Here is an 8,915-nt window from a genome sequence, read left to right on the forward strand (position 1 = left end):
AACTATAAATTCAAAAAGTTTCTGATTTAAAGACCATGCTCTGTGATGATAATCCAAGAAACTGGAAATTAACAATGAAAAGGTAACAATAACAAAACCCGGTTATCCATGGATATAAGAAACATGCTCCTGGGACTTCCCTGGTGGTCCAGTGGTTAGATTCCATGCTCCCAATGCAGGGGGCACGGGTTCGATCCCTGTTCGGGGAACCAGATCCCAAATGCATGCCACAACTAAAGATCCCACGTTCCACAATGAAGATCCCGCGTTCCACAGCAAAGACCCAGAGCAGCCAAAATAAATAAATATTAAAAAAAAAAAAAGAAAGAGGGCTTCCCTGGTGGCGCAGTGGTTGAGAGTCCGCCTGCCGATGCAGGGGACACGGGTTCGTGCCCTGGTCCGGGAAGATCCCACATGCCGAGGAGCGGCTGGGCCGTGAGCCATGGCCGCTGAGCCTGCGCGTCCGGAGCCTGTGCTCCGCGATGGGAGAAGGCACAACAGTGAGAGGCCCGCGTACCGCAAAAAAAAAAAAAAAAAAAAAAAACAGTCTCCTAAATAGTTTTTAGATCAAGGAGGAAATAAAAACTGAAATTATGAACTGTCTAGGAAGTAATAAAGAGGAGAACGCTTCATTATAAAACCTATAGAATGCAGCTCAAACTGTGTCAGAGTAAAATTTATAGAAAGACTAAGAATATTTTAATTGAGAATTCAACTTAGAAAATAAAAGAATAGGGCTTCCCTGGTGGCGCAGTGGTTAAGAATCCGCCTGCCAATGCAGGGGACACGGGTTCGATGCCTGGTCTGGGAAGATCCCACATGCTGTGGGGCAGCTAAGCCCCTGCGCCACGACTACTGAGCCTGAGCTCTAGAGCCTGCATGCCACAACTACTGAAGCCCGCGCACCTAGAGCCCATGCTCTGCAACAAGAGAAGCCACTGCAATGAGAAGCCTACGCACTGCAATGAAGAGTAGCCCCCACTCCCCGCAACTAGAGAAAGCCCATACACAGCAATGAAGACCCAAAGCAGCCAAAAATAAATAAACAAATTAATCTAAAAAATTTTTTTTTAAAAGAAAATAAAAGAATAAAATGAAACAAAATAAATTAGGAGAGTATTAAGATGAAATTAGTACAAGATAATGAAAAAGATGAATAAAAGGATCTACAAGTAAGAAGTACATATTTAAAAATGCCTAAGAGAATTAAAACTTCTCAGACAGGAATTCCTCTTTGTTCCTGCATTCTCTTCCCTCAGCCCTCCCCTGTGGTTCTAGACTCCCCTCTGTGTCTTCTGCATAGCAGTCCTACCTCCTCCGTCTGCTTAACTTGTCCCGGTAAATCATTTTGCAGAGAACTCTGGCTCTTTGTCATGTTTTGGGGTAAAAAGTTAACTGTCCAGGACTGATAGTTTCAAAATATCATCTGTGCATCCCTCTGCCTGTGATAAAGCTTTGATGACAATCCAGTGTGACAGGCAAGAAAAGAGGGTTCTGGCCTCTGGAAGAAGTGGTAAGACTGAGAAACCCTGAAACTTGGGAGATACCATTTGGTAGAGATTGTAGGCAACTCTACAAGCAAGCAAGGAAGGAAAAAACAAGGGCCTCTGAGCTCCCATAGAAGATGATCTGATCATATAGGTTGGTGCCCACAGACATCTTTGGGGTGGCCTCGTTGATGCCCAGGAGCTCCCATTCTCCATGGGTCTGAACCATGTCCTGGGATGTGTCTGCTATTTCCCATACTTCTTTTTCCATGCCCAGCAACATGTTCCGCACTGAAAGAAAGATCCAAATAACTTTTCAAGGGTAAAATCTCCTGTTGACTCAACTGCACTCTCTTCTTTCATCCTTTCATTCAACAAATATTTTTGAGTGCCTACCACATGTCACGAAATTTTCTAAGAGCTGGGGATGGAAACGCACAAGGTAGACTTGGGTTCTGCTTTTACGGAAAATATTTAAGCATCCAAAGAGCCTTAAATTTTGCTGCTGTTGGTCACCATATACTAATAATTTCTTTCTTTAAAAAATAAATTTATTTATTTATTTATTTTTGGCTGCGTTGGGTCTTCACTGCTGCGCGTGGGCTTTCTCTAGTTGTGGCGAGCGGGGGCTACTCTTCGTTGCGGTGCGCGGGCTTCTCATTGCGGTGGCTTCTCTTGTTGCAGAGCACGGGCTCTAGGCGCGTGGGCTCTAGTAGTTGTGGCTCGCGGGCTCTAGAGTGCAGGCTCAGTAGTTGTGGCGCACGGGCTTAGTTGCTCCGCGGCACGTGGGATCTTCCGGGACCAGGGCTTGAACCTGTGTGCGCTGCATTGGCAGGAGGATTCTCAACCACTGCGCCACCAGGGAAGCCCCTCATAATTTCTTTATATTTTATTTTCTGTTGCTTTATTGGTTGCTCTCACTCACCCCCACCCCTGAGACTCTACTGCAACTCACCTGTGCAGAGAAATGAGCTGAAGGTGGGGGGGGGGCAGTTCTGCTGGTCAAAGGGGAAGTAGAAGATGTCCAGGCTACAGATCCTCACCACCTTCGTGGGTTTCTTATACCTGATGCGACCTTCATTATTTATATATGCCTGGAGGCCTTTTGGGGTCTTATCCACATCCATGCTGTAAGAGATAGACTTGAAGTTCCTTGTGTCCATTTCTTCATAAACTTTGATCCTTCTGCTTTCCCACTTCTGTGTGAAATTACCGGTGATCAGAGAAATCCTCTCATTTCTGCAGAAGGAATGCGATTCAGAGTTGAAAGATCAACTCTGAACTAGAATTTCCTTAGTGTGAAATAAGGGTAGTAGTGGGATTTAATAAAATAAGGCATGTGAAAGGATTTTGTGGACTGTAATGCTGTTTATAGGTGTTATGTATTAGTCTCTAACGTGGTTTCAACTGTCTTCAGGCCCCTTTCACCAGTCTCTACTGAAAGGACACCTTGAACAAGCCCTTGGGTGAAGCCAAGAGACTTAGTGGTCGTCCTCTCCTAGGCAGGTGCCACGCACCATCCTTTCTTGTCTCTGGGATGACCTTTCCAAGCTCTCCTTTCCGAAGCTGGCAACCTTCTCTGGAAACTGTTTTCAAGGATTATCCAATTCCGTGGGCTGGGGGGCTTGTCTAGTCTCAGGGCATTTACAACGGCAGCAGCTGCAGTTTGTGGAACCACAGCCAGAACAGAGAGCTCTATGCACATTAAATAAAAATTTGTACCAGATCAGCACTTCTCAAATCTCACTGTGCATACAAAACACCTGGGCATTGTGTTGAACTGCAGATTCTGATTCACTAGGTAGGGTGACTAACTCATCCTGCTTTGCCCGAGACTTTCTTGGATTTAGTGAAGTTCTATGTTCTGAGAATTCCACAGTCTTGGGCACCCTGGGATTGTTAGTCACGCTAGGAGGGGCCCAAGATCAAGTGCATTTCTAAGCTTCCAGGTGGTGCAGTCAGCCAGTGCTGCCCATCTGGGAACTACACTTTGAGAGCAAGGTTAGATGATCATGACTATTCTTCCGCTCCACTCTCCTTCCTTTCAACCAGGGCTTTCAAGTTGGAAACTTAATTCATTTACTTTCATTTTTCCCTTCATTTTCTAATTAAAGAATCTAAGATAGAAATTTTCCACTGAGTTATATTGATACTTTGGCTACATTTCATAGACCTTTGTATGTAGTGCTCTTCATTCTAGTTTCTACTTAGTTGTTTTATTTTCTCTTTAGTCCAACATATTTAGAAGTTTAATTTTAAATTTCTAAGAAATAAGGTTTTGGGGGGTGGGGGCTATCTTTTGTAGTTTCTATTTTCTTGTATTATAGTAAGAGATTGTGGTCTAGATAATTTTTGCTTTCCTTCCTTTCCTTCTTTGTGGCCCAAAGTATGGTCAGTTTGGGGGAATATTCCATTTGTGTCAGAAAATACCAATGCATGTTCATTGGTACCAAGTTTGATATGTTTATTAAATCAAGTTTCTTAAAAATCACTATATGTTTATTCTTTTTGACTTGATTTTTTTTTTTTTTTTGCGGTACGCGGGCCTCTCACTGTTGTGGCCTCTCCCGTTGCAGAGCACAGGCTCCGGACGCGCAAGCTCAGCGGCCATGGCCCACGGGCCCAGCCGCTCCACGGCATGCGGGATCCTCCCGGACTGGGGCACGAACCCGTGTCCCCTGCATCGGCAGGCGGACTCCCAACCACTGCGCCATCAGGGAAGCCCTTGATTTGATTTTTGAAAGCAGTTTATTGATGCCCTTCACCATGATTGTGGATTTTTAAATTTTTCTCTCATGCATTTCAAAGTTATGTTCTTGGGTACATAAAGGGTCATAATCATTATATCTTTGTTTAAAATCCATTCTGACTGTAAATGAAGGCAGGGAATAAACAGTGTTTCCAGCCACAGAAATGACAAGAGCTGTAGCTGTTCATCCTGCCAAAAGAATTTCCTGTTTCCAGCATGTTGCTGGTACAAAGACTGTCCATCTCACCCACTACCCATTTTTGTTTATCAACCCCCAAGGTATATAAAAGTTGTACTGTGATCAAGTCCAACATTATAGGTCAAGGACAAAATCTTGATCAAAACAGAAGTGTTAGGCCATGGGCAGGTGAGTTCACGGCAGGATTGGATTAGAGCAGTGCTTCTCAACCCTGGCTCTATCTTAGAATCACTTGAGGGGCTTAAAAAATACTGATGCTTGGGTTCTATCCCGTCAGAACCTCTGGAACTGGAGCCTGGACACTGGTGTACAGCCAGGAGAGAGAATCACTGGGTGAGAAGAAAAGAAATTATCTTCCTTGTGCTCTAATACCTCATCCTGCTGAACCGGACAGAGCTTCTTTGAGATCCCCATGAGGCAAATGCCATATAGGAACGATGGAGGAGGCTGCAATGTGGTTAAGGGCTTTGGGGGCTGCCTTGCCAGGGGCTGGGAAAAGATTAAGGATACTAAGGAGGGCTAGAGGGGTCAGTACTCACCTCATCTAGGATGGCGGACATAGTGAAGGAGATGGGTGGGGGTGCTGAAGTTGGTGGCTGGATGGAAGGCCTTCCTGTCAAACACTGAATCCAGGGCAATGGTATACACCCCAGGCTGGCCAAACCCTGAGCAATCCATTATGAAAGTACGGCTCCTTCCTGTAGTCAACACAGAATGTGTGAGAATTGGGAGAGAACTCTTGTGTTCTCTATATGAGAGGGGTCCCAGGGCAGGAGCTTGAGGGTAGCCTGTGATATTAATGATACCTAATATTTATTGAGCATTGAAATGTGCCAGGTATAATCTAAGCCCCTTAAATGGATTACCTCATTTAATCCTCCCAAGCTTCTATCAGGTAGAAACTATTTTTAACCTCATATAATAGATGAGTTAACTGAGGTGCAATAAGAGGAAGTAAATTTCTGAGGTCAAATAGATAATAAGAGGCAGAAACTGGACTTGATTTAAGCCTGGGTTTGTCTGCTGCTTCTGTACCCTACACCCCCAGGGATGAGATGGAGAATGGGGGAAGAGGATCACCGTGATTCAGATGCTGGGCATTTCCCATCAAGGCCAGGGAGAATGGGTTGGGTGGAAGGCAAATGATGGAAGCTAATGTGGTAAGCTGAGTTAGGGCTCCAGCCTCCTTGCTAATGTTTCTGTCTCCATGCAAAGCATGCCCAAATCTGTATGCAAATTGAGCCCTGGGGCAGTGATAGCCATCAGATAGGATTACATTCCTGGAGCCCCAAAGAGAGCACATCTATTTTACCTTAACTGCCCGAACCTGCCTTCTCCCTATCTTGCCACTCAACCTTATATCAGCTTTCTAGTTTGAGCTTTTGAGGTGTTGCCTTCCCCTTTGTTCTGACTAATAGAGATTCTAATTTTCTACTGGTGGAAATTCATTACAGGAGTAACAACCTGGAATGAGAAAGATGGTTGATGATCTCTGTGCCAAGGACATCAAGCCTTATCCTTTTCCAAAGTGACAGTACTCTCCAGGCAAATCCTTGAATCATTCTGTGAGCTTGAGGTTCAGTTTGCTTTTAAGACTTTCTCTCTCAGCTGTTTCACTACAATGTGTGTGGTTGTGGATTAGCTGATATTTACTATATTCAGATCTTGGTGTGATCTCTCAGTGTGAAGTTTCATCTCCTTAATTCTGGAAATTTCTCAGTTATTAAAAAACATTGTATTTCTTCTATTATTTCTCTAATTAGACATATCATTCCTTCTATCTCAACATGCCTCTTAACCTCTTGTATTAGTTTCCTATTTCTTTTGTAACAAATCACAAACTTACTGGCTGAGAAAAACCCCATATTTATTATTTTACAGTTCTGTAGGCCAGAAGCCTGAAATTAGTCTCCCGGGGCCAAAATCAGTGTTTTGGTGTGGCTACATTCTTTCTGGAGGCTCCAGGAGCAAATCCATTTCCTTGTCTTTTCCAGGTTTTAGAGTCTACCTGCATTCTTAGTTCAGGGTCCCATTTCTCTGTCTTTAGAGCCACCAACATTGGGCCACTTCTCTCATTCTAATGCTCTTCCACTTACAAGAATGCTTGTTGTTATATTGGGTCCACCTGGATATCCAGGCTAATCTCATCTCAAGGCCAGTGTTAACAACCTAATTCCATCTGCAACCTTAACTCCCCCCTTTCCATGTACCCTAACATATTTATAAGTTTTATAAATTAGGATGTGGACATCTCAGGGGAACCATTATTCTGCCTACCACACCTCTTTCCTATTTTCCACCTCTATATCTGTGTCCCTCCTGATTTCCTCAGAGCTAGCTTCCGGGTAACAAATTCTCTTCTTAGCTGTGTTAAACTACCACCTAATTTGTCTACTGAGTTTTCAATTTCGATGATTATGGTTTTCATTTCTGAAAGTTCTATTTGGTTCTTTAAAAAATCAATTTCTTATTTTTTCTTTCTTCCTTTCTTTTGTCTTTCATTTTGGTTTTTAATCCTTTTTAATCTTTTATTATTTGGAACTGTTAAAGAAAAACCAAAGCAGAGGCCACAGTTTGAATATACCCCTAGACCAAACACTCATAGTCACGTAATCAAAATTTAAAACTGTTATGATTTCTCTGAGATGCCTACTTTGACGTTAAATGAAACGTAAGCTTTCTTCATGTCAATGTGACCTTACAGTTTCCTAGCTAATCAGCTATAAACACTGCAAGCTTATGCAGTGACAAAGAATGTAAGTTTCTAGTAACGAATCACAATAGAAAACAATGTACTATTCATGCTTTATAAACTGAGCTGTAACTGCTGAGGGCCAAGCTTCCTAACCACTTTTGGTTGGAAGTCTCCGTATTCTCAGTTAGTTTCTTGCTCAATGAAATATTCACATCAAGTAAAGTTCTCTGAATTTTCTTTTGACAGAACATATTTATTTTACAATTTCAGATTGTTTTATTACAACTAGTTCTTGGTATGCTAAGAGTTTTGCTAACTTTGTCTCATTGTGGTTTGTTTCCTCATGTGATTTGTAATTCTTGATTGTAAACTCATCTTCATTAGATTATTTCAGTGGGTGTTTCATGTGCCTTGGGTTGTGAAGCTTCCCTGCAGAGAAAGTTTTCATTTGCCTCTGTCATGGCCTTGAAGGTTTTACCAGGTCTAAGCCATTTGTGTGTGTGTGTGTGTGTGTGAATTTTTAAGAATTCTGCATCATATGATTAATGTAAATTCAGACTCCATACCAATATGTGAAACAGCTTTGGTGTCTCAATTCCTTGCATATGACTTTTCCTCGCCACCTCTGGCCCCAAGTCCTTGGCTGCATTTTAGATTCTGAGATTGGGTGAGTAGTGGATGGCATGTTGGAAAACCCAGAGCTGGTATGTTAAGAACATGTAGATTATGACCTGCTGAATAAGGAGGAACAAACCACCCACACTGGTCAGCAGGTAGCTGCTCCCTTTGCATCTGAGACCCCACTTTAGGGAAGTGAAAACCCCTGGGGCCATTTTGATGGAAGGCTTGGTTTCAGTGCAGTCACATAAAGGAAGTAAAGCTGCAAGGTTTATTACTTACAAATCCCAGAACAAGGGTGCAGTGAGCTGGGGAAGGGCAGTCCTTCCTCCGAGGTCACAAGTGAGCAGGAGATAAGAGCAGGGTAGCAAGCACCTATTACTCATGAGATGGTTGGGGCAGAAGTCACTAATTTTGAAAGTGGGTCCACAGGCTCAACTCAGAGTGGTCTTTTTTTAAAAAAATATTTATTTATTTAATTTTGGCTGCATTGGGTCTTAGTTACGGCATGCAGGATCTTCCCTTGCGGCACAGGGGTTCTTCGTTGCGGCACGCGGGCTTCTCTCTAGTTGTGCCACCTGGGCTCAGTAGTTGCAGCGTGCCGGCTTAGTTGCCCCGCAGCATGTGGGATCTTAGTTCCCCAACCAGGGATCGAACCTGCGTCCCCTGCATTGGAAGGCGGATTCTTAACCACTGGACCACCAGGGAAGTCCCCGAGTGGTCATTCTTAAAGGTGCCTGGGGAAAAGCATGGTGGGAATCCTAAACTTGGGTCCTTATCTAAATGTCCAGACCCTGGGTGTAAGCAGGGTTGTCATACTGTAAAATGCCTAGGCAACAATTCAAAATGACTGTTTTCTCATCACAGATGGCCAGCTCAGAGACATATCAGTCTGCAGTCTGGGTGCTAATGATGTCAGAAAATGTATGATAAAAATCTCATTGTGAAAAAAAAATGAGAATCTGTATATTTCGGTAATGTTGAGGTCATCTATTACAATCTTTCAGCCAATGTAGTTTTTCCCTATGAATCTTTGATCAATGGTCATCTAACCTCATGTGGTTTAATATTAATGCTTCCAGTGACACTGCCCATTACTTCTTAGATTATCCTATTTTATATTTGAACAAAATATCTGTTTACTTAAAAGTTTTTTTTTTAACCCAA

General features: G+C 43.0%; 1 pseudogene across 1 annotated transcript; it reads right to left on the reverse strand.

Annotated features, from left to right (window-relative positions):
- Window positions 1-1,572: 1,572 nt before the first annotated feature.
- LOC309961771 (5-hydroxytryptamine receptor 3E-like) lies at window positions 1,573-5,113 on the reverse strand (annotated as a pseudogene). The gene is made up of 3 exons: window positions 4,975-5,113; window positions 2,443-2,686; window positions 1,573-1,778 (listed from the first exon to the last, which is right to left on the reverse strand). The product of its transcript is annotated as a 5-hydroxytryptamine receptor 3E-like (transcript).
- Between the last annotated feature and the right edge of the window lie 3,802 nt (window positions 5,114-8,915).

This window comes from Leucopleurus acutus, assembly GCF_964270905.1.
Source record: "Leucopleurus acutus genome assembly, chromosome: 5".
Lineage (NCBI taxonomy): Eukaryota > Metazoa > Chordata > Mammalia > Artiodactyla > Delphinidae > Leucopleurus > Leucopleurus acutus.